We start from the raw sequence: 26,690 nt of genomic DNA, 5'->3' as shown, positions 1-26,690 counted from the left end.
ACTTAAAAGGAATAAGGAGGCAATTGCCAGCAGATCAGCCCATGCTTTCACTGGCCAATCTGTGGGCTGGAAGGGCTGGAAATTCAAACAGATGTCAAAACTCAAAATGGAGACTGGAGGAGAAAGACTTTTTGCAATTGCAAAATGGAGTTCCAAAACAGCCGAAACAACAAAACGTTTTGTATCCGAAACAGGGATGTTTTGTTTTGGCTACAATATTTTTTGTTTTGAGCATTGGGTGTTTTGTTTTGGCTACAAAGCAGCCGAAATGGCCTGTTTTGTGCACAAAACGTTTTGTGTCCGAAACGAAGCACACATCCCTAATCCAGACATCGAGTCCTTCCCAAGGACCTGGGATGCCAGAATTTTATTGTCAATGTTGTTGCTGTTATAGATATCATCGCAGAATATAGGCTGTTCCCAGTAAAGCTGCTTTTTTTAATTGGCTGACGGTGATTTCTGTGGCCCCTATGGTGTTGAGGTGCTCTTCAAGGTCCTTTGGAACTGCACCCAGGACGCCAATTACCACTGGGATTATTTTGGTCATTTTCTGCCATAGCCTTTCAATTTCAATTTGTAGATCTTTGTATTTGGTGATTTTTTCTATTTCTTTTTCTTCTATTCTGCTATCCCCCCAGTATTGCTATGTCAATTATTTTGACTTGTTTTTCTTTCTTCTCAACTACAGTGATATCTGGTGTATTGTGTGGCAGATGTTTGTCTGTTTGTAGTCGGAAGTCCCATAATATTTTTACATCTTCATTTTCAACAACTTTTTCAATTTGATGGTCCCACCAATTTTTGGCTACAGGTAGCTTGTATTTTTTGCAGATGTTCCAGTGTATCATCCCTGCTACTTTGTCATACCTTTGTTTGTAGTCAGTCAGTGCGATCTTTTTACAGCAGCTGATTAGGTGGTCCACGGTTTCATCTGCTTCTTTACAAAGGCAGCACTTGCTGTTTGTGGTTGATTTTTTGACTTTTGCTCTTATTGCATTTGTTCTTAGTGCCTGTTCTTGTGCAGCCAGTATTAAACCCTCTGTTTCTTTCTTCAAGTTGCCATTCTTAAGCCATTGCCAGGTCTTGGTGATGTCTGATTTTCCACTTATATTGTGTGCAAATATTGACCATGCAGGGGCTTATTTTTCCATTTTTCTGCTCGGTTCTTGACTTGTTCTTTCTTGTAGGCCTGCTTTCTTTCATTGGTGTTGAATAGTTTTGCATTATTGACCACTTTCAGTGCATCTTTATTATTTTTTAATTAATTTATTTATTATTATTATTATTATTATTCAATTTCTATACCACCCTTCCAAAAATGGCTCAGGGCAGTTTACACAGAGAATGAATGAATGAATGAATGAATGAATGAATGAATAAAATGGATCCCTGTCCCCAAAGGGCTCACAATCTAAAAAGAAACATAGGATAGACACCAGCAACAGTCACTGGAAGTACTGTGCTGGGGGTGGGGAGGGCCAGTTACTCTCCCCCTGCTAAATAATGAGAATCACTACATTAAAAGGTGCCTCTTTGCCAAGTTAGCAGGGGTATTCCTTTTGAAAGATAAGAGCAGCTATTTGAGGACAGGCAGTAGTTTGTTTGTTGGTTAGTTAGTTAGTTTGTTGTAACTCAGTTCTCTTTGTTAGTTAGACATCATAACTAACAAAGAATGCACTTAAGGAGGAACTGCGGGGTTTTGTTGGGGGCCCGCATGCAACTCCCCCAATCTCTCTATGTGTGCACTATTGCACACTAGAGCAAAACATCCCTGCTCAATCTGTGCGCTGGAAGCTATCTTTGAAAGAGGAAAGGTGGCAATGTAGAAGGACTATGGGAGTTGCACACAGGCCCCATTGCATCCCTGCACACTTTGTTAAGATGTCAACCATGGTTTGACTAAGAGTTCAATCATGTGGTCCTTACAGGCACAGCAGTCATATTTTTAACGACAGCTGAGATTCCTTTTCACTGTGTTGCTTACTCAGTTGGATCTAGGCAGAGAAAGCTGCTCAACAAAGAACTCTTTACAATAAATTTGGTGTAGGGGGGAATTTGAATTAACCCCTTAGCCAATCCAGTTTGATGAGAACAAAGCTCATAGAGGAGATCTGGAGACAATTGCTCAAGGTCTAAAAGAGGTAAAGGTTTATTTTAAGAAGCTCCAACTTCGATAGAAAGCCTGCACCCAGTACTAGCTACCTCATGGTGGAAGGGAGAAGGAATAGAAAAAGCACAGAAGAAGGGAATGTCCCAAGAGTATCAGTCTACCAGTTAGAAGAGTTATAGAGCGGAGATTAGGAACAAGTGAGAACAAGGGGCAGTCCTATACTCTCTACCTCTACTTCAAATGTCCCTCACATCTCCAACATTTGGTAGGTGATCTAGTGATCTCCACCAGTTATTCAATATCAGTTGAAGCAAAACCAAGTGATCTAGAACATGCTATGAGAATGAGGGAATTTGGAGATATAAACAAATCAGGCCATCCTCTAACTATGGGGCTCATGTGAGTGGTACAATGATTATATTTTTAATTCCCATCAATATTTATGCCAATATGGAAAAGTAAAGTTTAACATCTGAATTTCTTTTGACCCGCTCAGTTATCGAAAATGATAGGCTGTTGTTTGCTGCTCTTCCTATCATGCATGGGCTTAACATAAAAACAATTTGCCACAAAGCTTAACACTATCAGCTATTTTACAGTTGTGGGTAATCTTTAATAGGTAGGTATTAATTCCAAGTTAATGAGACACTAAGGGATGCTAATGCAGGGGTTTACATACATGCTCACACCATTTCGAGAGCGGGGGGGGGGGATCCTAAACTTTAGGGAGGTCTTAATTTTATTATATAACTCCTTCATATATTTTTCCATCACATTGGTAGAGGAAAGTAATGAATGGACAATTTTAGCATATGACAACAATGTCCTTGTTTTCTCAATAAGGATAACCAGTTAGAAGAGCTGTTATCTCAATAAGAGATAAGATGTTATCCTTATCTCAATAAGGATAACAAGGACAGTGAAGAAGAAAACCATAATGCCGATATAGTTTGTTTGTTTATTTATTTATCTATCTTATTCTATTTCTATACCGCCCTTCCAAAAATGGCTCAGGGCGGTTTACACAGACAAATAATAAATAAATAAGAAGAAGATAAGATGGCTCCCTGTTCCCAAAGGGCTCACAATCTAAAAATAAACTTAAGATAGACACCAGCAACAGTCACTGGAGGTACTGTGCTGGGGGTGGATAGGGCCAGTTACTCTCCCCTTGCTCAATAAAGAGAATCACCACGTTAAAAGGTGCCTCTTTGCCTAGTTAGCAGGGGTTAGGTTAGCTTACCTTTTTAGAAGTTTGCTAATAAAAATGCACATTGCTGATTTCAAGTAAAAGGCATTTTACTATTAAATCTGTAGGTAAGATCCCTCCAGAAAGGTGCTTTCTTTACTTTAAAAAATAGCTGTCCACAGTGTGAAATGCCACTAGCTGTGCAGAATTGAGGTTTGATTTGGATAACAAATGTTTTTGACTTTGCTTTTGCACAGAGAAGTGTGGGTGAACTCAGATACTGCCAGACTTCACTGGGGCATGTGGGTGGTTTGTGAATATTTCAAGAGCGTGATTCACGTATTCATTCCAGAATCTTCAAGGACTAACATGAAGAGGGGAAAAAGTATTCCCTTTGTTTTTTCAAGTCAGCAGCCACCACACAGAGACTGTTAGTCAACCAGAGAATTCTATTCTGGTCCTAAACAGAAAAATTGTAGATGTGGCAGGACTTCTTGTTCAGAGTTAGCAACACAGTAGACATCCTCCATCCCTTCCCGCCCTCCCCTCCTTCTCAGGGACTCTGCCAAGCATGTCAGATCATTCATGTTAAATTATTCTTGATGGCATTGAGATGTGCAGTACTGTCATCCAAAGACTGGCTTGTGCAGCTGTCACATCCTTTTTCTTCCTGAGTCTTGTGCAAGAATCCATCCATAGTCCAAGCAGACCTATCCGCTAATTTATCATGAAAAACCAAATAGACAGGCCTGACAAAGCAAAACAAAAAGGGTACAAATCAAGGCTTGGAGAGGGAATAGTATTAATCCAAGCTTGCCATCAACAAATGTTTAATGCTGTTTAGTGACCTATTGGTGAACATTTCAACTAAAATAATTTGCCCCACTTCAGGTCACCCTTTTGACAGCCACGACTCCTTGGTTCAGTCTCCTTTATTTCATGCATATTAACGTCCCAATCCTGGCCTCTAGCAGTGCTGGGCAGCGTATACTGTTGTATCTTAAGAGGAGGCTGCTTTGGAAGGCTAGACTCCCCTAGTTCATCCAAACCACAATCTGAGGGGATAGTGCTGACAGGTTGAATGCACCCCCTAAACCTGAGATTTCTGAGCTGGAGTCTGGTGGTAGCACAAGGTAAGGGCTGCTAGCCCTTGAAAAATTGGGAACAAATCTGATATTGGGGTAGGGCCCAGTAGTAACCCCAGAATGGCCTAAAATTAACAGTTCTGCTACCCAGCCACTTGAGAAAAGAGGAAAAAAGCTGAAGAATTAGGGTCATTTTGGCAAACTGGTAAACCTAGAGCAGAGCAGCCTGCAGACTTCCCTAAGTAATAGGACTGTTTCACCTATGACCTATGACCCTGAGTGCACTGAGCTGACCTTCTTGTAGCAGAAAATCCCAGCTCCTTTCTGTCTCAATGTACCACAATGTAGGGCCTTTAATTGCCCTGTAAACCTCTGCTTGATTTGGCAGAAGCCTCCAAGTTCTTCTTGAAGAACCTTCCAGCTAAAGTGTAATGTTTAGACAGTCCTCAGGCCTGCATCAAGATTTTGGGAGCAATGCCAAAGAGCCATCTCAAGTTCTCAGCATCAGGCCTCTCCATCACTGTCGGCTATCCTGCCTCCTGCTAACTACTCTGTTACTCAGGGCAGCATCCTACACATCCACTGTCTATTTGGACCAGGTTTGTTGCTCTTAACATACTTTTGGTACATTTTCATTTTGTATACAAGCAAAGTGGTTATTGATTGGCATTTTAGAAAACTTTTTTGGGGTTAGAACACATTCTTATCCCAAAAAGATTTTTTTAAATGCCAATCAATAACCACTGTGCTTGTATATAAAATACAAATTCAAGTGCCAAACATGTTCATAAATGAAAGAAATTTTGGCACTTGAATTTCCTGTATTGGTGCAATGAATGTGAAAACAGATCATATCCTTGATTTAAATATGTATCCATTTTCTATTTTCTATATCACATTAATAACCTCTAAAAATGACATTGTGGAGATGAAAAGAGGTTCTGACATCACTTATTGCAAACATGCAAAGTGACAAACGTCATAATTTGGATTATGTACACTGCCCAGAAATATATATATCAGGCAGTATATAAATTTATATATACGTGTGTGTGTGTGCGCGCGCGCGCGCACGCACACACACACACACACGAAGGGGTAACATTTATTTCAATGATTTAATCCCTTACAATGCAGCATGAACTTGTGACCACCACACTATGTATCCTCACATGATTTTGGCTGTCAGCATAAAAAATGGCTCTTTACCATTTATGGTAAATGACTATATGCCAGTTTTGCCACTTGGTGTAACGCCTTTATTCTGTCAGCACTGTCTGTTTTCCTTCAGACTTGCTGCAGTTCAATCCATGCACAGACAGAACACATCTTTTCCAGGTTTTCACTTGCTCACTTCCCCTACACCCATCGTTTGACCGGCAGGCAAATGAAGCCATTCAAATATTTGCTTATCTTGTCATCTGTTCTCATCAGACCTTGCAATTCCTGTCATGCCCCACATGTCATTTTAAAGCATAACGTCATTAATACCTCCAGTGCACTAATGGATGCTTCACACATGAACGCATTAATGAAATGTGTTATTGTTTTCCCTCACAGGACATTAACAATCTCACTCACGTTGAGCCCCAAAAGCCCTGCAGTGCTGCTGAAAACCACTAGCTATCAAATGAACCCTCTGTTACGCCTCAGTAAGTTTAAGTTCAAGTTTATCACTGAAGCGTCACTCATGTGAAGAGAAGATACAAGCCTCTAAGGTCTTTTGGGCCCAGCTTCAATTACCATAAAGAGAAACAGGAGGCAATCGCTGGCGGTGGTGGGGAGGGGAGGTGGGGGGAGAAGCAGCACAGCAGAAACAAAACCCTGTCAAGATAAAATAGGAAAGATCTGGGTGTCACTGTAGTGATTTGTTTCTTGCTTCTCCCTTTTGTCTATGGGCTGATGGTTTGAATAATGAAGACAGGATTGGTTTTCTCTTCGAGTATACAAACATGGGTGGTCTGGTTTTCTGCTAGCGCAGCTGACACATTAAGTGGGATTAAAGATTCTCTGTCAAGGCAGCATTTGAATTAGGTTTCCTAAACCTAAGAAAAGCATGTATCTCAGATTTGTAAAATGAAGTCTGGATATATATATATATATATATATATATATATATATATATATATATATATATATATATTTATACACACACACACACACACACACACACACCCTCATGACAGGTAAGATTCACTTCAGTAAATCCACAGTGCCCTGTATTTCGTGTCTTTGTGGTTTCACAGGCTGTGCGGGTAAACAAAATATTCTGGGAACTACCAACGGGCACTTTTATGCCAAAATATTCATTTGTGGAAGTGCATCCATAAGCCACTTTTCTCACACCCCAATCTACTCATGAGTCTGATATACTAAGAATCTCAGAAGCCAGACTACATTGAGGGCAGGATGCTGGGGTGTGGTGGTGGTGGTGGTAGTGGGGTGGGGTGGGGGATAAGGGAACTATTGGTGCTGGATCCGTGCTACTGCTACTTTAGCCCAAAGAAGAAAATCAATCTTATTTCTGTCACCATTTTCTTGAGAGACTTTTTCTCTTAGAGAGTCAAGACACAAATTAGTGGCAGCCAATGAGGGCTTTCTTCCTCCTATAGACTCAGTTCTACAATCTGAGTCTTCTCAGGATCCTGCACATCAGCTATGGATCATCGTCTGACTCAGACATCCAACTCTGTCTGCTTCAACATCGTGATCTTTGCCTTTCATTGCTATTAATTCAATGATACACCCCATAAACCTGTGACCACCTTCTGCTATTACATGCATTGCTAGACTTAATTTCTTAACATTTTCAGCCAAGCATTTTTCATCACTTGCGTATTTCTTTCTCTTCTGCACTAATGGGAGTGTCAGTGTGTGGCCGAGAGCTATTAACCCACTGAGTCTATTTGCAAAAGAAAGGCACCTTCATGTATTCTTGTTAAATCTGTGTGTCCTCCCCACACACAATTTCTGCATAAGGACATAATTGTACAGTTTTTATTTCAAAGACTGCATGCTTCAAAAGCCCATGTAGTTGTCACAGCAGGTACTTTTGAAGGGTACATCATCAGCCTGCACTCATCCCTCTGCTACCCTCTTAGCCACATGACCGGAGGATCAGTCATCATGATCTCAGACTCTGGAACCCTCACCAGCCCCAATTAGGGTATGGGGTGGACAGTACAGAGGAAGAAACTGAATGTTTATCTTGTCAGAACACTGCAATATGTTCTTTGCTCAGCGCCTACAGTTTCTGGTTGGCTCTGACCATGGTTCTGACTGGCTGGCCAGGAAGCTGCCCATGGAGCTTTCTTGGGTCTGAGGCATCCTTGGTCCTTGCCATTGAGGAGATCATGGTGCAGCGTGGAATGTTACAGCATATCAACATGAGTTGTTTCCAACTTTGGGATGAAGTTGTCAGCAAGAAAATTTGGGTCTGCACCCACATATACTGAACACAGCCACATAAATTGAACACTGACTGTCTCCCAAAGCTACATAAATTTGCACAACTTGTGCTGGATTCTGGGGGAGGGAATCCAGATTCTTGGTTTGGTTACATGACTGAGGTCTACACAAGGCCCATTCACATGTTATGTTCAATGCTTGAACGATGAGTGTACAGTGTGCATAGGTACAGTCATTCTCATGTTATGTTGAACGCAGATACAGAAGTATACTTCCTCTCCGTACTATGCATTTGAAGGGCCTGTCACCAGGTTCATGTTTAAAATGAACACAGGTACAGTCATTCACACAAATAGGTGTATGAGCGTTCAGACATCTGTACACTTGTACAGTATAATGTGCGGACTAGGCTACAGTGTTCAACATTTTTGTCATTTATTTATTCGCTAGGTTAACTTGACTTTTAGGTCTCACAAGGCACCTAACAGGGAAAAAGAATGTTGCTGCCAGCATCTTAATAATAATAATATAATCACCACTATGCTTTGGAAATTTAATCGTAACAATGGCTGATATACTGTGCAATGGTAGATCAGCGGTAATACTGTGTGCGCACAACTTGCACAAATGCTGAAATTGCACAAATGGAGTTACACAAGAGGAAATCTATTATTCCTAATGGGCTTCCTCTTGCATAATAACATTTTGGCATCTGTGAAGCTTGCACAGTTGTACACTATAACTAGGCTTAGATACCGTTGCGTGTTATGTTACTCAATATGTTACCAGTAGGCATTGTAAAAAAAAATGTACAGTACATTTACTTTAATGTTTTTACAAACTTATTTTTTTCTCCCATGACAAAGCACTCCTCCTTCAGCGCTACAATGTTGTTTTGACTAACTTACGTCTGTTTGTTGACCTTTTAAAAAAAACTAAATTAGGTCAATTAATTTGGGTGAATTAGTAAACAGCATTATTTAAGATAAAAATGATCAAAAATCTAGAAGAGCAGATCTTGCTGAAGAAGGATCAGGGGCAAGCTAAAGTAGGTTTCTGCAAAGAAAATCCTGCCTCACTAACCTATTAGAACTTTTTAGGGTTCTTTGATAGTGTCAACAAGCATATGGATGGCATGATCTAGCAAGCATTGGGTTGTATCCTAATTGTTCATAGCATGAACAGAGATTGTTACCAATCTCCCATCCATAACCCCTCCCCTCCCCTTGAAAATCTGCTCCTGAGAGTTGGGAGCCCTTTCAGAGTAAGATGCCAAGTAGCACGGGGGAGTAGGGGCTGAAGCAGGTAGGTAGGATCAGTGAAATGGGGCGGGGTGGATGCCCTTTCCGTTTGCAGAAGCAGAACTTCCAGTTGTGCTGTGAACATTTAGGCTGCAACTCATTATTTACCTGAACTTTCAAAAAGCTGTTGACAATGCCCGTCACCAAAGATTCCTGGGTAAACTTAGTTGCCATGGGATAAGAGGTTAGGTCCTCTGATGAATTGCTAACTGGTTAAAAAAGGGGGTGTTAGACAAACGGCCATACCACACATGACACTAAAAGCATCACTGTACTTCTGTCATCCTTTGGTTAAAAGAATATCAGTGGAGAGCCCAATCCAGATCAGTACCACAGTATGGGGAGAAGCGGTTAACCCTTTCCCCTGTGCCATGGTGCCCATGATGAGGGGCAGCTACATATTTGAGATAGGTTTTGGTAAGCCTAGACCTGGTACCAAGTAGGGCTAATGGTTGACATCCTGGGACTGTGCGCACACACTGAGAAGAAGCACCCATGCTGCCGAAGGCTTCTGAACTACCACAACACCAGCATTCACATGGGGAAAATATCTCCAATCTCCCCTTCCCCTCGAGGTGCCCTGAGCCACCTGAAAAGATGTCTCAGAGGGCTGTGTGATCCTTAGGGACATATTTTTCAGGTGACACAGGGCACTTTCCCATGCAATCACTGTAGCACTGTTAATATAGTCCTTCTGCTGCATGGGACCACCTCACCTAGCACACATACAGTCTTAGTCAGGATGTCAGTCAATGTGATTTGCTAATTGATATATCAGGGCCAGCCTTATGTGGGATCTTTGGTACACTGCAGCACCAATGGTAGCTTCCCTCTCAGGACAAAGAGCACCTTATGTGGGATCTTTGGTACACTGCAGCACCAATGGTAGCTTCCCTCTCAGGACAAAGAGCATGTTCAGCAGCTGGGGGGGGGGGTCAGTTTTCATTGGGACCACAGTGTGGTGGGGGGACCCAGTCATAGTCCCAATTCAGATTGCATCCTTCCACTGCTGCAATTGTTTAAGGAAAGGAAAGGAAAGGAAAATGGCAGCACAATGACCCTGTTGTGTCATTTGGCCCAGATTCATTGAGACGTCTGTCAATGACTACTAGTCAGGATGGCTTGATGGAGTCTCCAGGTTCAGAGGCAAGAGGCCACTGAATACTTGTAGCTGGAAAGCAACAGTAGGGTGGGCACCAGGCTTTGGTTTGCAAGTACTGCCACTGGGCTTCCAGGAAATTTGTGGCTAGTTGCACTGGGAAACAGGCTGATGAACTTGAGATAAGATAAGATAACTGCAACCTTGGTGGTAATTCAAGAAGTCATCTGCTGCTTTCTGTTGTTGTGGTCACCAATTTATATTCTGTTGCAACCTCTGCCCAGCGGGCAAAGGAGGGTATACCTTTAAAAATTCTAGTTGGGCCTACATTTCAGTGATGCTCGGCTGCATACAAAATATCCTATGCTCACACAGCCAACCTGTTAAAAGGACTTTTGGCTACAGGGCTGGAAGGGACCTCTGTTTGACACCCTGGGGTCTGCTGCCTGTCCAAGTGAACAATGCAGGGCCTGATGGCCTAATGCCCTGATTCAGTATAAGACTACATACTGGGAAATGAAAAATGCAAGACAGAATGGGAAGAGGTGCTGGTCATTTGAGTTGCTGCTCATCTCAAATCTAAAGTAAGTGTGTGTGGGGGCGTGATTTTTTAGACTAACGGTCTGCAGCATTTTTAGTCCACCTGGTTTTCAGCCATGCCTTTCTAATCTCATCTACACATACTTCTTCTGTTCCACTGCCAACAAGGAATTGAAAAGCCCTTTCTGCAGATGTTCCATTGCAGGTATTAAATTAAAAACAACCATTGGCTGGAATTCCAAGACATGCACAACTATGTCCAGCATTCCTGCTTGATTAGCCACCGCATGTTGCAAGATGCAGCTCGCCGTTTCTTTAGGCTTTTTGTCATGTTCAAATTTATGAGCAATTCCACTTTTACCATTTCCTCGTGCCTTTGGAAGAGCGTGTACAGTTCTCTTTTGCAGCAGTTGCCTGAAGCTATTCCATTCCATTCACAGTGTCTTTAGCCAGAGCCGCATCTAGCCAACGTTTTCATTGGAACAATGCCCAGTTGTGCCTCATTTATTCAGGAAACTATCTTTTGCTGGAGAGCATTTAGAGATTATTACCCATGAACCCTGCAGTGCAATATATATTGCTCAAAACATACCAAGTTTCTACTGATTACAGCTTTACATCACTGACACTGTAGCCTCAGAGCCAGAGTCATTTTTACTAGCCAAGAGAGATTCATGGGGGCAAGCACTTCTCCCTTTCCAAAGGATATAACATCCAATCATGCTCTTGTGCATTCATTTATAAATGCTTTATTAAACCTTTAATGATGTTCATGAGGCACAAGATGGCATTTGGGCATTTTGGGGTTTGGTGCCAGCTGTGTCTCCAATACAGCCATCTTCCTATGGAACTCTGCCCCACCCAGGACTTTAAAAACCCCAGTTTTCTCTGTCCATGCTGTGTCTACAAAACCTTGAAAGCCACATTTATAATTCTACCTAGAACCTGACCGTCACATAAAAATAAGCTCACAGTCTTCTATCTCCTCAAAGCGCAGTAGAGAGGACTGATAAAGCATTCAGCATGTAATTGATAAAGCTATACTAATTGATATGCTATGGAAAGCCATAAAAATAACACTCTTCTGCCAGTGAAGAAGAGCACAAATGATGAGCTATGGATAAGTCATTGGAATCTACTCGTGATTCTACCCAAAGAAAAGGGTTTTGTGCACAGTTTTGTTAGTTTAACCTTTCTTATGCCCCTTTTTCTAATTATATTTTCAAGGAGATAGTGGCTGACATGATGGGGGAAATGATCCAGAGTAGTTGCCATTGAAATTAAAAGGGCAAGTTAAGCAATACCTAAAGGACATTAGCAATTTTCCATTAAAAGTGTAATTCTATGGAAAATACTGAATATCTATATTATTAATTCTCCAGGACGGGCCATATGTGGGGATGTGGCAGAAAGGATGCGACTGGCTGACAGAGGAGGAGGAGGTGATTGGCTGACAGAGGGGGAGAGAGCAGCAGGGAGTGTTGCGAGGCGGCTGGAAAACAGTTTGACAGATGACTCAGGGGCGCCATGAAGCAGCAGCGAGCTTGGAGGCTGGGGATGGCTTCGGGAGCTGGACAGTTGGCTCTGGGGCTGCGGCGGTAGACGGTTGGCTGAGCTGAGCCATGAAGTGGAAGGAAGCAGGGAGTTCAGAGTCTGTCAGGCGAGCGGGCAACAGTCCCTGGCAGTGGCAGGGACTGTGAGGACAGAGAGAGGGGTCTGTGGGGAGAGCGAGCGAGAGGGTTGCGGGGGGCAAGAGCGAGCGAGAGGGTTGCAGGGGGCGAGAGCAAGCGAGAGGGTTGCGGGGGCGAGAGCGAGCGAGAGGGTTGCAGGGGCGAGAGCGTTGCGGGGGCGGCGAGAGCAAGCGAGAGCAAGCGAGAGAGTTGTGTGGGGTGAGATTGAGCAAGAGAGTTGTGGGGGCGGCGAGAGCGAGGGAGAGAGTTGTGGGGGCGGCGAAAGCGAGGGAGAGAGTTGTGGGGGCGGCGAAAGCAAGGGAGAGAGTTGTGGGGGCGGCGAAAGCAAGGGAGAGAGTTGTGGGGGCGGCGAAAGCAAGGGAGAGAGTTGTGGGGGCGGCAAGAGCGAGGGAGAGAGTTGTGGGGGCAGCAAGAGCGAGGGAGAGAGTTGTGGGGGGTGGCGAGAGTGAGCGAGAGAGTTGTGGGAGGGAGAGCATTGTGGGGTATGGCGAGAGTTGTGGGGTGTGGCGAGAGAGTTGTGGGAGGTGCCACAGGTTCAGTGCATGACCACACAGATGCTCTGTGCAGGGTCAGCTAGTTTTCTTTATTTCAATAGGCCATGAAACTATTATTCATTGAATTCTAATGCTTTATTTTTCACTTTTAGTGTACAGGAGACCCTCTTTATACACGGATTCATGGATTGTGATTTCCTGTATCCATGGATTGGTCTTAGAGAACCAGTTTCTTTATCCATGGCAGGAAATATAGGCAAATTTTGCCTATCTGCAGTTCCTGAGTGGCCAGACATGACTTCTGATGTCATTTCCAGACACCATTTTGAAACACCGAGCCATTTTGTGGCTCTTTAAAAAAAAGAGAGAGAGAGAGAGATAACATAGACAGACAGGAGCATAGATGTTTTTAAGCAAAAAGCAGAGAATTTGGGAGGCATTCCTGGAAGGTTGGGGATGTGGGGAGCAAGGTACTATGCTTTACTGCCCTTATATCTGCTTCTTTATTGCATTTTCTGCCATTTTTTTCAGAGTAAGGAACCTATCCCCTGGATTCCCATAGGGGTAAGTTTTCTTTATTCACGGTTTCTATATTCATGCTTATTGGTGGGAACAGAACCCTCACGAATAAAGAGGCCTCCTGTATTGTTTGTTTACCTTGTTTGCCCCTGTCCTTAAACATCCATGCACATAGCTACATGTCCTTTGCCAGCACACCTTGAAACCGGAAGAATTACTCAGATGATAGGGGTAGGGGAACCCTTTCCCTTCTGCATCCAGCTCTGCTAGCCTGAGAAGCAGGAGGTAATTCATCTGTTGGAGTGAATAACTAGTACTAAACTAGCAAGCATGAGCAACTCTTGGATCAGGTCTAGACAACAAAACATCACTGTAGAATACTCCAGAGCGCTATTCTTGTAGGCTGTTCTGAGGATAGGAGGGATTGAGGGCCGATGTAACCAAGCTGCAGAGAGGGTGGGGGGAGGAGGAGGGAATGAAAGGGAAAGTGGTGTTAGTGACTGTGACTCCACCACAGTGGGTGGTCATGGTCAGCCATATCCTCCTGCTGTGTAGGTCTTCCCCAACAAATCTACAGACAAACCAGCTGTATGTAGAACTGGCTGTGCTATGGAAAAGCAGGTGTTGAGCAGGGTCACTAGAGTCTCCATCATCAAGGTGATGAAGCCACTCCCATGGGATTCTCAGGCGGCAGTGATCATGAGAGAAGAAACACTAGTGAAACAAGAGTTCCTCTTCCCAATGAGACTGCAGTAAATGCAAAGCCTAATTGAAAAGTGAGGAGGCCAGTGCTGACACCAGAGGCATCCCAAGAGGTGCAGACCAGCACTAGCCTTTGAACAACTTCAGGAAGCTGATGCAGAAGCTCACAGGGGTAACAGGAGAAGAAGGAACCTCCCCACTGCCCATTTTCCCATTCTGGGGCTGCTAGAGTAAATCACATGTGCTAAGGTAGAAGGGGAAGAAGCATCACAAGGGGTTCGCCTTGGTCTGCTGATCTGAGAGCAACAAAGTGTGCTGGGTTTTTCACAGGCATCCAGGGGTTCCACACCACAGTAAGGCCTTCACTACATGGGCAAGTTTATTTGAGTCTGCTTGACTAGCCACTTGGACCAAGAGTCTAAGTCAGTTGCATGCTGGACAGACACCAGACTCACTCCAAGGCAAGGCCATTGCATTGCATGTGCCACCAACTAATTCCAAAAGCATGTAAGGAGACTATACATAGCATTCCTCTAGGGCTCCCATCATGGCAGTAGTGGGCAGGATATATGCTACCAAGACCAGTGATCTTCACTGGTTTACATGGCGGGGAGTGCTGGCACGTGCCCCAACCCCCCCCCCCCCCCACACACACACTGCCAGCATGTGCACACCCTCAGTGGCAGTGCTCATCCCCTCACCACCAGCATGCCTCCCACGCCTTCTGCTATGGGCCTGTGTTTGGCCTAGCAGCCTCCACCAGCGTGCTGCGTACACCCCAATGCACACCCCATTGGCAAGGGGGGAATTAATGCACTGAAAGTGCTCCAGACACCTTCCTATCTTTACCGCCTACTGCCCTGCTCAGAAGATGTGGCAGAAGGTGCAGGCACCACTCAGTGGAGATCACTGACCTGGGCCATGTCTAGAAGGATTCCATTTCAGTCTTAATTGTTCAGGCTCAAGGATGTGCAACGGCATGGTTGACATTGATGCTTTATGGGTTATGCAGGATGCCAGGGAGGAAGAATGGGTGAGCATCAAACTAGCTAGTGTGAATAACTGCAGATGAGGTCTAGACAGTGCAGCATCATCACAGAGTACCCCAGGGGAAAACAGAGCCAGAAAGTGAGGACTTAGTTTTAGTGAAAGAGTACAAAACAAATAACCAGGTTTTGAATGTTATTGCAGTAGCAAGATTGAAGACTGTCTTGAAAAAGGAGGAAGAACCAGGGACTGCCAGTAGCAGGAGGAGTTACTTTGATTCAATTGGGGGAAATGAAATATCTTCCTGGGGGAGAGAGTGCATTGTTTTTCTGAGCTACACTGCAACCCCAGTGCCCCATGAGGGGGGAAATACAGATAGGGGGGCAAGAGAAAACCAGAAGCCCTCCTCCAGCACTGCTTCCCCACTCAAATTTGGAACTGTTGCAACTGCTTTAAAATAATTTTATTTATTCATTTATATTTAGAACATAACAAATAGATAAAATGACTTGACCAGCAAGCCAGAGGTTGCTGGTTCAAAGCCTCGCTGGTATGTTTCCCACGCTATGGGAAACACCTATATCGGGCAGCAGTGATATAGGAAGATGCTGAAAGGCATGATCTCATACTGTGCGGGAGATGGCAATGGTAAACACCTCCTGTATTCTATCAAAGACAACCACAGGGCTCTGTGGTCTCCAGGAGTCCACACCGACTTGACTGCACACTTTACCATCCAATCTGTCCACGGATCTTCATAATATGCAGTTTGGCCCTCAGTCTCCGAAACATAGTATCTGTGCAATGGCTTTCACACGATTTTCCTATGTAGACTAACTACTTTACTCCAGGGAAATAGCTACCACAACCTACTGTTCACATGTCTAAAACTGTTGTATCATTCTTCTTCTATTTGCCAGGGTTAAAGTCTAGAACTTACATTATTCACTCCAATAATCCTTGTACTGTTATCAGAATGGAGGAAAGGGCTCTCACTGGAATCAGGATCATAATTACAAATAGCTAGAAGGATCCGCTCTAAGAAAATGAGATATTTTCTTCAGGTAGGACAATCAAAAATCAATTAGGACTTTAACACAAGACAGCATTGCCAGGCCCTGGAGGTGTAATAAGTAGCACTTGGCTTTCCTCTTCATTACCAAGATAATCAAGAATGACACTGCTTAATTATTTGCAATGATCCAACATAATTTGTTTCTGAATGGTTATGCTGAGTTAGGTCGCTTCTGTATGCAGCCACCAACAGTTGCTTTCCATACTGTTTATTTTAATCATAAGCTAGGAACATAAATCAAGCACTTTGCAAGTTTTTCATTGTCCTGTCAATAGGCAAGACTGAAAGTTCCGGTCACTGACTCTTTGTTGTATTGTCTTAGAGAGAAGTCTACTGACGGGTTAGTCACAGTGGAACTCATTTATACCAAACTAAGGCACAATCGGGGCTAGAAAATCATTTACATAGTCTGAGAATATCATCCCATCATCCAGAGCAGTGGTTCTCGACCTGGGTTCAGGGGGGCTGTCCTTAGGGCATGGCAAGCAGGGCAACCATCCCGGGCCCCGCCCCCCACCAGAGCTCTCTAAGGACAGCCCTGCCTGGGTTCCCCCAGATGTTACTGAACTGCAACTCCCAGCATTTCCAGCTATAATAAATTGTAGCTAGGGATGCTGGGAGTTGTAGGTTCAGCTGTTGGAGATGAACTTCCAGTGCATCGACCTTTTGCACCAACTGTCCTAATGACCACTAGGGGCATTGGGAGTAGAGACAGTGAGTCAGGGTCTCCCTATCTGTCCCTACTCTATGACCCCTGAACTGACTGCAGCACTTCCTGTGCTAAGCCACAATCCTTCCTTTCCTCCTAGAGAGCAGATGGAAACATCTCTCTCTCTCCTTACCTATCCACTATGTATATTTAGTGTTTAGTCGTACAAGGATCTCCATGTGTTTTCTTTAAATAGCTGCAATATCTGAACCACCCTCTGCTACCTACTCTGTAACTGGAGTGTGTGCTCATTCCTTAGTGCTCTGCTGTTTTACCTGTTGTGGGTAAAAATCAACAACATCAGCAACATCTGGAACAGGGATTCTCAGTGTTGGGTGCTCAGATGTTATTGGACTTCAGCTGCCATAATCCCCAACCAAAGGTCACTGGGGCTGGGGATTATGGGAGCTGAAGTCCAATAACATCTGGGGACCCAACGCTGAGAATCCCTGATCTGGAAGAAGCCAGGTTAGGAACCACTGATCTAGAGAGGTGTGTGTTTTTAGCACTTGGAGCATGATTAAAGGTTACGATCCTCCGGGTTTCTGTCTAGGAGATGGACATGCAGGTGAAATATTGGGGAAAGAAATGGTAGTCTATCACATAAAACATTGCATTGCATTTATAGAGCCATGAAAAGTTGCCACTTCCCTTCATACACCTCTATAATTGCAAGAAGCAGTGATGGCCAATGAACTAGCCTATTGCACTACTTCCAAAAGCTATAAAGACACTATCAAAATAAAGTTAGTGATCAGTTTATTGTTTTTTCCACTACATATGCACTAGTGACTTCGGAGGATACTATAAAAGCTTTCAGTCAGCTGTAAGGTTTTGTGACAGTTTTCAAAACACCCAAAGGGAGAAACACAACAGGTATTATTTGCTATATGCCAAAGATATGGTTGTTTCCACTATTTCACCAGCAACACACATACAAACTAGGAAAACCAATGGAATATTAGGAGGCCTGGTACCTGTTCAGGGCTATAACATTTCTTCCCTGGTAAAACTTCAGGAGAGGAGCTATTGCTGAGGAGGAACTTCCAACATTAGAACCCAATTGACCCTTTAAGCACTTATGCATACACCAGAGCATCTCTGTTCCCCCTCTCAACCGCAATGCCTCACACCTGCAGTGGTTATATTTCCAAGGGATCTTGTGTTGGCTTTGTCAGGAACTGCTGTCAAAAAATGGCCTTAGAAGCCATGTGTACACCGTGAAAGTCTCTGCATGATTATTTGGATGCAACTAGGACAACTGTAGCATATGGCTCCAATACACCATAAATCACCACAAATCTTAACATTTATCATATCGACGTTTTAGCTTGTTACAGATCCATTTGAGTTTTTCTTTGGGGACACCAGTCACTACAACTACACAAACCTAGAACCAATATTTGAATTCACATATGCTTTCCAACAGATCACCTTTGAGGGGCTCTTAAATTGAGTTAATTCTATCCTTATTCAGTTATGTCAATAATTAAAAACTCCATTTACGATGCATGCTGTAAACTTTATGATAGCAGTTTATTAATACTTGACTGCATACTCCCCAATTATAAATTTTGGAGTTGTCTTTTAACAGTGCTGAAGCAAGCATTATCTATTTAATGTATTTGTTTATTTACCATGAATATTTATGCACAGTAAACTCTCAATAAATCGGCAGTACTAACACCAGTAACCCACTGTAAATTGTTTCATATAAATTTATGGTTAATTTGTTAGAATCTGATGCACTGTCAAATGCAGTAAATTTAATGTTATATTCTAAACTAGGTTTATGACTTGCACTCTGTGATACATGAATTTTAGAATGGTGATCTTTGGGAGGAGGAAGTGGGAGCCATGTGACGTCTATAAATAATCAGTGGATGAAGAGGGTGGAACAAACAGGGAGAAAATGGAGAGAATTAAAACTAAATAAGGCCAGTGGGGCCAATGGCAGGAACACGTTGTCAAGTTAGAGACTGGAGATTGTGGTGTATTGAGGATTAATTAGTTAATTACCTTGAAGTGTTCTGAACATGAAAAGTATTATATAAATGCTAAGTGTCATTATGAATCTGTGTCATGATCTCCCTACAATGTCAACAATATTTTGATACTCATCCAGTATTCAAAATCTCTTCACCTTCTTGACTTCCATAAGAGAGGAAGTGAAGTTGCAATATTTAGTACATTTCTGAGACTTCTTGTCTGTCACTATTGCATTCATTGCTTCCATAGCTAGCATAAGTACAAAAGCAGCACCTCATTCAGGTTAGAACTGTAATACTGGACCAGACCAAAGACCCATCTGTTCCAGTGCTCTGTTTTCAACTGTGGCTGGCCAGATCGCCTTGAGAAGTATGCAGATAGGGTAAGATGGTGATGGTCATTCTGCTTGTTTCTCCCCAGCACCTGATTTATGGAAATACAGTGACCAAATATGGAGGTTCCAAACCTAGATATCATGACTAGTATTAACATTTGAGCTAGTGTTAGGTTACTGTGTAACTTAACTGAGATAGCAAGCCTTCATGTTTCATTTTAGGTGTCTGTTACTAACTCATTTGCCTTGTTGCCAAACTCATCTCATCCACGGCCTCTTTATATCAGTCCTTTTGTGTCATTTTCTGGCTATCTCCACCTTATTTGTCAGATCACCCATCCTAGAGAAGCAGTCTCAAGTCTTCTAATGCTCCGTGGGTGTCAGACATAACTGGAGCAGAACATTACTGCTGCATGCAGCCACATTACTGTAAGGCCAACTTGTACCCTACAGAAATACACTTGACCTTCATTGGTCTGCTAGGAAATAACTGCAAGGAGTTACACATGTAACTTATTGATGCTTTTCCTAGGCTGCATGGATGATTCTACAGTTCAATCAAAGTGTAAGGTGATGCACATTTGGGCAAAAAAGCCCAACTTCACATATACTCTTTTTACTCTGAGCTGTCAGTGACTGGCCAGGAGAGGGGTCTTGGGGTTGTGGTGGACAACATTGAAAGTGATGACTCAATGTGTGGCAGTGGCGAAAAAAGCAAATTCCATGTTCAGGATCATTAGCAAGGGGTGTGTGTGAAAATAAAATTGAAAATATTATAATGTCCTTATACAAATCTATGATGTGGCCACATTTGGAATACTGCGTACAGTTCTGTTCACCATATCTCAAAAGAGACATTGTAGAACTGGAAAAGGTGTAGAAAAGGGCAAGCAAGATGATCAGGGCCCTAGAGCACCTTCCTTATGGAAGCAAGGCTACAACATCTGGAGCTTGTTTGTTTGGGGCGGTGGGGAGATGACTAAGGGGAGACATTATCATGGTCTATAAAATTATATATGGTGGAGGGAGGGAGGGAGGGAGAAATTTCTCCCTCTATTACAACATTAGAGCCAGGGGTCATCCCATGAAACTAATTGCCAGGAAATTTAGGACCAACAAAAGGAAGTACTTTTTCACATAGCGCATAAGCTTCAGCTTATACGCCAACTGCATCCATTTCTTGAGATGAACAACCTCAAAACAGTGGTACATATGCTGGTAGCTCCAGACCCGACAACTATAATGTGCTCTATGTGGGGCTTCCTTTGTACGTAGTTTGGAAACTGCAATTGATACAGAATGTGGCAGCCAGGTTAGTCTCTGGATTATCTCGAAGATACCATATTACTTCTATAGTAAAAAAAAGTTACACTGGCTGCCGATAAGTTTCCAGGCAAAGTACAAGGTGCTGGTTATAACCTATAAAGCCCTTAACCACTTAGGCCCTGGGTATATTTAAGAGAATGTCTTCTTCTCCATGAGCCCCATCACCCATTGATATCATCCGGAGAGGTCCACCTGCAGCAGCCACCAGCTTGTCTGGTGGCTACGCAGAGGTGGGCCTTCTCAGTTGCTACCCCAATACTATGAAATGCGCTCCCTGCTAAGAGAGCCTCCCCATCTCTGACAACCTTTTAAAAGACTTACCTTTTCACCCAAGCTTTTTATTTAATTGTGGTTTTAAATTGGTCTACGGTTTTTTACTTTGTGTTTTGGTTTGTTTTTATGTTGTTGTGAGCCTCCCACAACAGCATCTCATACTGCACAGGAGGAGGCAATGGCAAACCCCTCCTGTATCCTACCAAAGAAAACCACAGGGCTCTGTGGGTGCCAGAAGTCAAAATCGACTCGATGGCACACTTTACCTTTTACCTTTACAAATTTAATAAGTAAATAATAAATAATTGATCTATGGAATTCTCTGCCACAGGATGTGGTGATGGCCACCCGTTTGGACGGCTTTGAAAGAGGCTTAGACAAATGCATGGAGATCAAGGAGGATGGGTCTGTCAGTGGCTACTAGTCTTGATGGCTATAGGCTGTCCAGGCTCAGAGGCAGGATGCTTCTATATACCAGATGCAGGGAAGCAACAGCAGGAGAGAGGGCATGCCTTTATCTCTTGCCTGTTGGTTTCGCAAAGGCATCTGGTGGCCACTGTGTGAAATGGAATGGTGGACTAGATAGGCCTTGGGTCTGATCAAGCAGGGATGTTATTATTCAAGAGTATTATCTTCCTAAGCAGAAATAGTGGGGTAGAAAATGCATCTTAAAGAAGCATCTTCCATATCATTCAGTGCAAGGAAATGTTGGATAACTAGCTTCTTGATTCCCATCATGGGGGCAAAGCAAAGAAGAAGTAATTTAATTTCCAGTGACATTTCAAACAGCTCAGCCTTCAGACAAGTGAAGCTTTTACCTCTGAACTGCTCATGTCTAATATGATAGATGGGACAACCCTTTCAAAAGTGTCAGGAAGCTAGATTAGCTCTTGCAGAGAGTAGAAGACTGCCCCCAAAAAGGTAGCAGTGGAAAATCTGACTAGATCTACCATGTTCAGACTTCACTTATACAAGCTGAATAAATGCAGAATTATTCTAGAGGCCCCAAATATTTTGATCCAGAACATCCAGTTCTATAAAGTTGTCTCTGTTCAAAGTGCCATCAGAGTTTTGTACAGAACAGCCAACATGGAGGATCAAGTCTTGAAACTGAACTAAGTGGAATACCTTTGCAAATACTTGCAGAAAACACAAAAACAACCAACATTATTGTGTTCTCTCTGTATTTATTTGCCAATAATTCATGTTGCAAATGCAGTACAACAAATAGCAACATTTACATGTAAACAAGATTGTTCAGAGTCATACAGTTTTATATATTAAAGTAAAAGCCTAATTAGCCTTTCAAGTCAAACTGATTATCTCTTCTTTGCTATAATATTCATTCAGATACATAAAATACACTAAGCAGTGTTCCATCTGAATCCTATCAAGCAAAGTTACTGAAGCATGAGGCCTATGCAAGCAGTGAAGCAGAAGACCATGCTATTACATGGATAAATGCTCCAGAGTTACTGAAGCAATACAAAAACAATCACAGAACATGGCTTTCGGAGGTCTCCAATGCAACTCATTTTAAAGAATAGAGAAACAGGAAAAAGCCATTCAGGACCCAGAGGCCTTCAACTGCCCACACTGCTAAAATGAAAACCAATTTCCCTTTTTAAAATCAAGTAGTATGAAGACAATTAGAAGCCAAAGAAGCAGTGCAATTTTTCTTTGGTCCAGACCAATTGTTCTTGGCATTTATATATAAACCAAACTAAGACACTGTATTGAAAAGCAAGTTAAATACACAAGGCATGCAAATAAAACCGAAGGAGAAATCACTATTTTCAGAAAAGTTCCCTTTGCTGGTAGGGGTGTGCAATTTGATTTGCCGTTGAATTAATTCAGAACGAATAGGGGGCGTTTCACAAATTCAACCCTGAATTGAATTGCCCTCCAAATGTAGGGCCTGTTTCAGGGTCGAGGAGAATCACCCCCAATTTGACCCAAATCAATGTGGGCAATTTGAATACCATTTTGAGGCCCAAAAAACGGGCCTCAAAATGGTGCTTTCCCCCCGAGGAAAGCTGGTCTAACAATTAGGATCAGTGGGTAGCCCAGCCCTCCATTCCAGACTTGGTAGAACTGTCCTCCAAGGCAGGCTGACATGCTTAGTGCAGAGCAGAGAGCTGATCTACCCTCCGATCTCAATTGGTAGACCAGCTCTCCCGGGGGAAAGCACCTTTTTGATGCCCGTTTTTCCAGCAAAATAGGCCTCAAAATAGCATGTGAATAACCTGCATCAATTTGGGTGATTTGGTGCCAATTCGTTGAGGCAGCTGCTTCCAATTTATTTTATTTATTGTTAAATTTGTATACTGCCTTTCATTAAAACAATCCCAAGGCAGTTTACACAAAAATTAAAAACAAGACTATAAAAATGACACAATTAAAATATTAAGCTAAAATATAAAACAAATATGATTTAAAATACAAGCATAAAAACTGTACAAAATACAAAGAAGCAGCAGTAGAGACAATCATTTAAAAGCCTGGGTAAAAAGCCAAGATTTAACACACTTTCTAAAAACTGTGATAGACCAAGGAGCAAATAGCCACCGGGAGAGCCTTCCAGAGTCTGGGGGCAGCAACTCTGGCCCTGTCCTGCGTGCACGACAACTAAGCCTCCCTCACTGTCGGCACCCAGAGGAGAAGCCCCTCAGATGACCTTGTCAAGTGGGCAGCAACCCTTGGGAACAGGTGGTCCCTCAGGTATCCCGGGCCCAAACCATTAATAATAATAATTTGATTTCTATACCGCCCTTCCAAAAATGGCTCAGGGCGGTTTACAAAGAGAAATAACAAATAAGATGGCTCCCTGTCCCCAAAGGGCTCACATTCTAAAAAGAAACATAAGACACACACCAGCAACAGTCACTGGAAGTACTGTGCTGGGGCTGGATAGGGCCAGTTACTCTCCCCCTGCTAAGTAAAGAGAATCACCACAGTAAAAGGTGCCTCTTTGCCCAGTTAGCAGGGGCATTAAGAGCTTTAAAGGTCAAAACCAGCACCTTGAATTGGACCCGGAAACAAACTGGTAGCCAGTGCAGCTCTTTCAAAATGGGTGTGATGTGATCCCAACAGGCAGCTCCACATAAAACCCTAGCTGCCACATTTTGCACTAGCTGCAGTTTCCAGATATTCTTCAAGGGAAGCCTCATGTAGAGCGCATTACAGTAATTCAGCCATGACGTGACTAAGGCATGGGTAACTGTGCCTTCTTGAGAAAGGGACACAGCTAGCACACTAGCCGAAGTCGTGCAAAGGCACCCCTGGCCACCACCTCCACCTGAGCTTCTCAAAGCAGAGCTGGGTCCAGTAATACCACCAAGCTGCATACTTGCTCCTTCAAGGGGAGTGCAAACCCATCCACAAGTGCTAAAATCTCCTCAACCTGATTGGCTCTCCTACTGACCAACATTACCTCCGTCTTGTCCAGATTCAGTCTCAGTTTATTAGCCCACATCCAACCCATCACGGCCTCCATCCCGCAATTCAGGACATGCACTGCCTCCCTAGGATCAGGTGACAAGGAGAGATAGAGCTGAGTGTCATCTGCATATTGCTGACAACTCAGTCCAAGTCCCCAGATTACCTCTCCCATGTGGTTTCATGTAGATGTTAAACAGCATGGGGGACAAAACTGAACCCTGCGGGACCCCACAGACCAATGGCCATGGAGCAGAGCAATAGTCACCCAGCACCACCTTCTGGACCCTCCCCCCAAGAAAGGACCGGAGCCACTCCAACACAGTACTTGTGGAATTCTCTGCCACAAGATGTGGTGACAGCCAACAACCTGGAGGGCTTTAAGAGGGGCTTGGATAACTTCATGGAGGAGAGGTCTATCAACAGCTACTAGTTGGAGGGCTATAGGCCTCCTCCAACCTCAAAGGCAGGATGCCTCTGAGTACCAGTTGCAGGGGAGTAACAGCAGGAGAGAGAGCATGCCCTCAACTCCTGCTGTAGGCTTCCAGTGGCATCTGGTGGGCCACTGTGTGAAACAGGATGCTGGACTAGATGGGCCTTGGGCCTGATCCAGCAGGGCTTATGTTCTTACCTCCAATTCCCCTACTCAAGAGGCAGCCCAGAAGAATACCATGGTCAATGGTATCGAACACCGCCAAGAGGTCCAGCAGAACCAACAGGGATGCACTCCCCCTGCCTAGTTCCCGGCGTAGGTCATCCACTAGAGCAACCAAGCCAGTTTCAGTCCCATATCCGCGGCAGAAGCCAGATTGAGAAGGGTCCAGATAATCTACATCATCCAAGACCCTCTGCAGCTGGGAGGCCACCACATGCTCTATCACCTTGCCCAAAAGCGGCAGGTTAGATACAGGTCTATAGTTGTCCAGGATGGAGGAATCGATGGCTTTTTAAATAATGGTCTTACCACCGCCTCCTTGAAGCACAATGGCATCCTGCCCTCCCTTAATGAAGTATTAATAATCACCTCCAACCATCTGCCTGTACCCTCCCTGGCAGCTTTTATTAGCCATGAAGGGCAAGGGTCAAGAGCACACGATGTCACCCACACACTGCCCAGGATCTTGTCCACATCCTCAGGCTGCACCTACTGAAAATAATCCAACACAATAGGACCAGTTGATACCAGAGGCACGTCTGTCGGAACTGCCAAAACTCTGGAGTCCAAATCAGCACAGATGTGTGCTAATGAATCAATTTGGGGGGTCCATGATTTGATCTCTAATCAAATTGCAGATTTTAAGTCATGCACAACCCTCCTTGCCAGTAAATTAAGATATTTTCACGAATTATAAAAAGGTTTTTAGCCTCGTGTCCATAATGTGTTAAATCATGGCGCATATGTTCTGCTGAAAGCTCGGCAAGGTCAGAAATGCCTCCGTCCATATGAATTTTCCTTATTTTTAAGGCCCAGTTAGAAGGCCCTATCATCCGAATTAGTGGTGACCCAAATTATTTTCAGAAACAAAATAGAAGTCACCACTTCTCTCAGAGGCCTGAATTTTCTGTAAAGAAAATAAGGGAAGCCCCCCCAGCCCCTTTCCCATCCCTGTTAAAAAATGCAAAGCAGTTATGTGAGCCCTCCCACAAGACTACTGAAAAACCACCACTCTTCCATTTTCACCACCAGTGAAAACAGGAGTGAAAATGTGGGAGGTGGTATTGGGCCAGTGAATTATGTGCCACATCATATTCTAGATAGATGGAAGCTTATGGAGGAAAGTTTGAGGGCCCTCTGAAACTTGGAGCCCTGACTGAATGGCATAGTTTTGCTTTGTGGGAGGGCAGAAAACAGCTCTGAATGGGTCTGGTGATCTTTCCAGTGGGGCATGTGTTCTATAGGAAGCGACACAATGCACATCAGTGAGTGTGGTGCTGACATTGTCACAACAGAAGTAGAGAAATGGTGAAACAAATTACCTGTATGTAATTAAATGAGAGAAGCTGGATTGGAAGAAGATGAGCATGGTTTTAAAGTTGGAGGAAGAAACATCAATAACCTGCGCTACGCTGATGACACAACTCTGATAGCTGAGAATGCGGATGATCTGCAAGTTCTAGTAATGAAGGTCAAGGAGCACAGTGAAAAAATGGGACTACAATTAAATGTAAAGAAGACTAAACTAATCCCAGCAGGTACAGCAACCAGCCTCCAATTGACAATGAAGACATTGAAGTGGTGGATAGCTTCTGCATTTTATGATCGGCCATCAATGGTAAAGGATCCAGCAGTCAAGAAATACGCCGCAGACTAGCACTTGGTAGGGTGAAGACCTTGGAAAGGATATTTAAATGCCGTGACATACTATCTACACCTACAAAGATTAGAATCGTTCAAACAATGATTTTCTCCATGACACTCTA

The sequence above is a fragment of the Hemicordylus capensis genome, chromosome 2 (genome assembly GCF_027244095.1).
Source record: "Hemicordylus capensis ecotype Gifberg chromosome 2, rHemCap1.1.pri, whole genome shotgun sequence".
Taxonomy (NCBI): domain Eukaryota; kingdom Metazoa; phylum Chordata; class Lepidosauria; order Squamata; family Cordylidae; genus Hemicordylus; species Hemicordylus capensis.
This window is presented reverse-complemented; position numbering follows the sequence as displayed.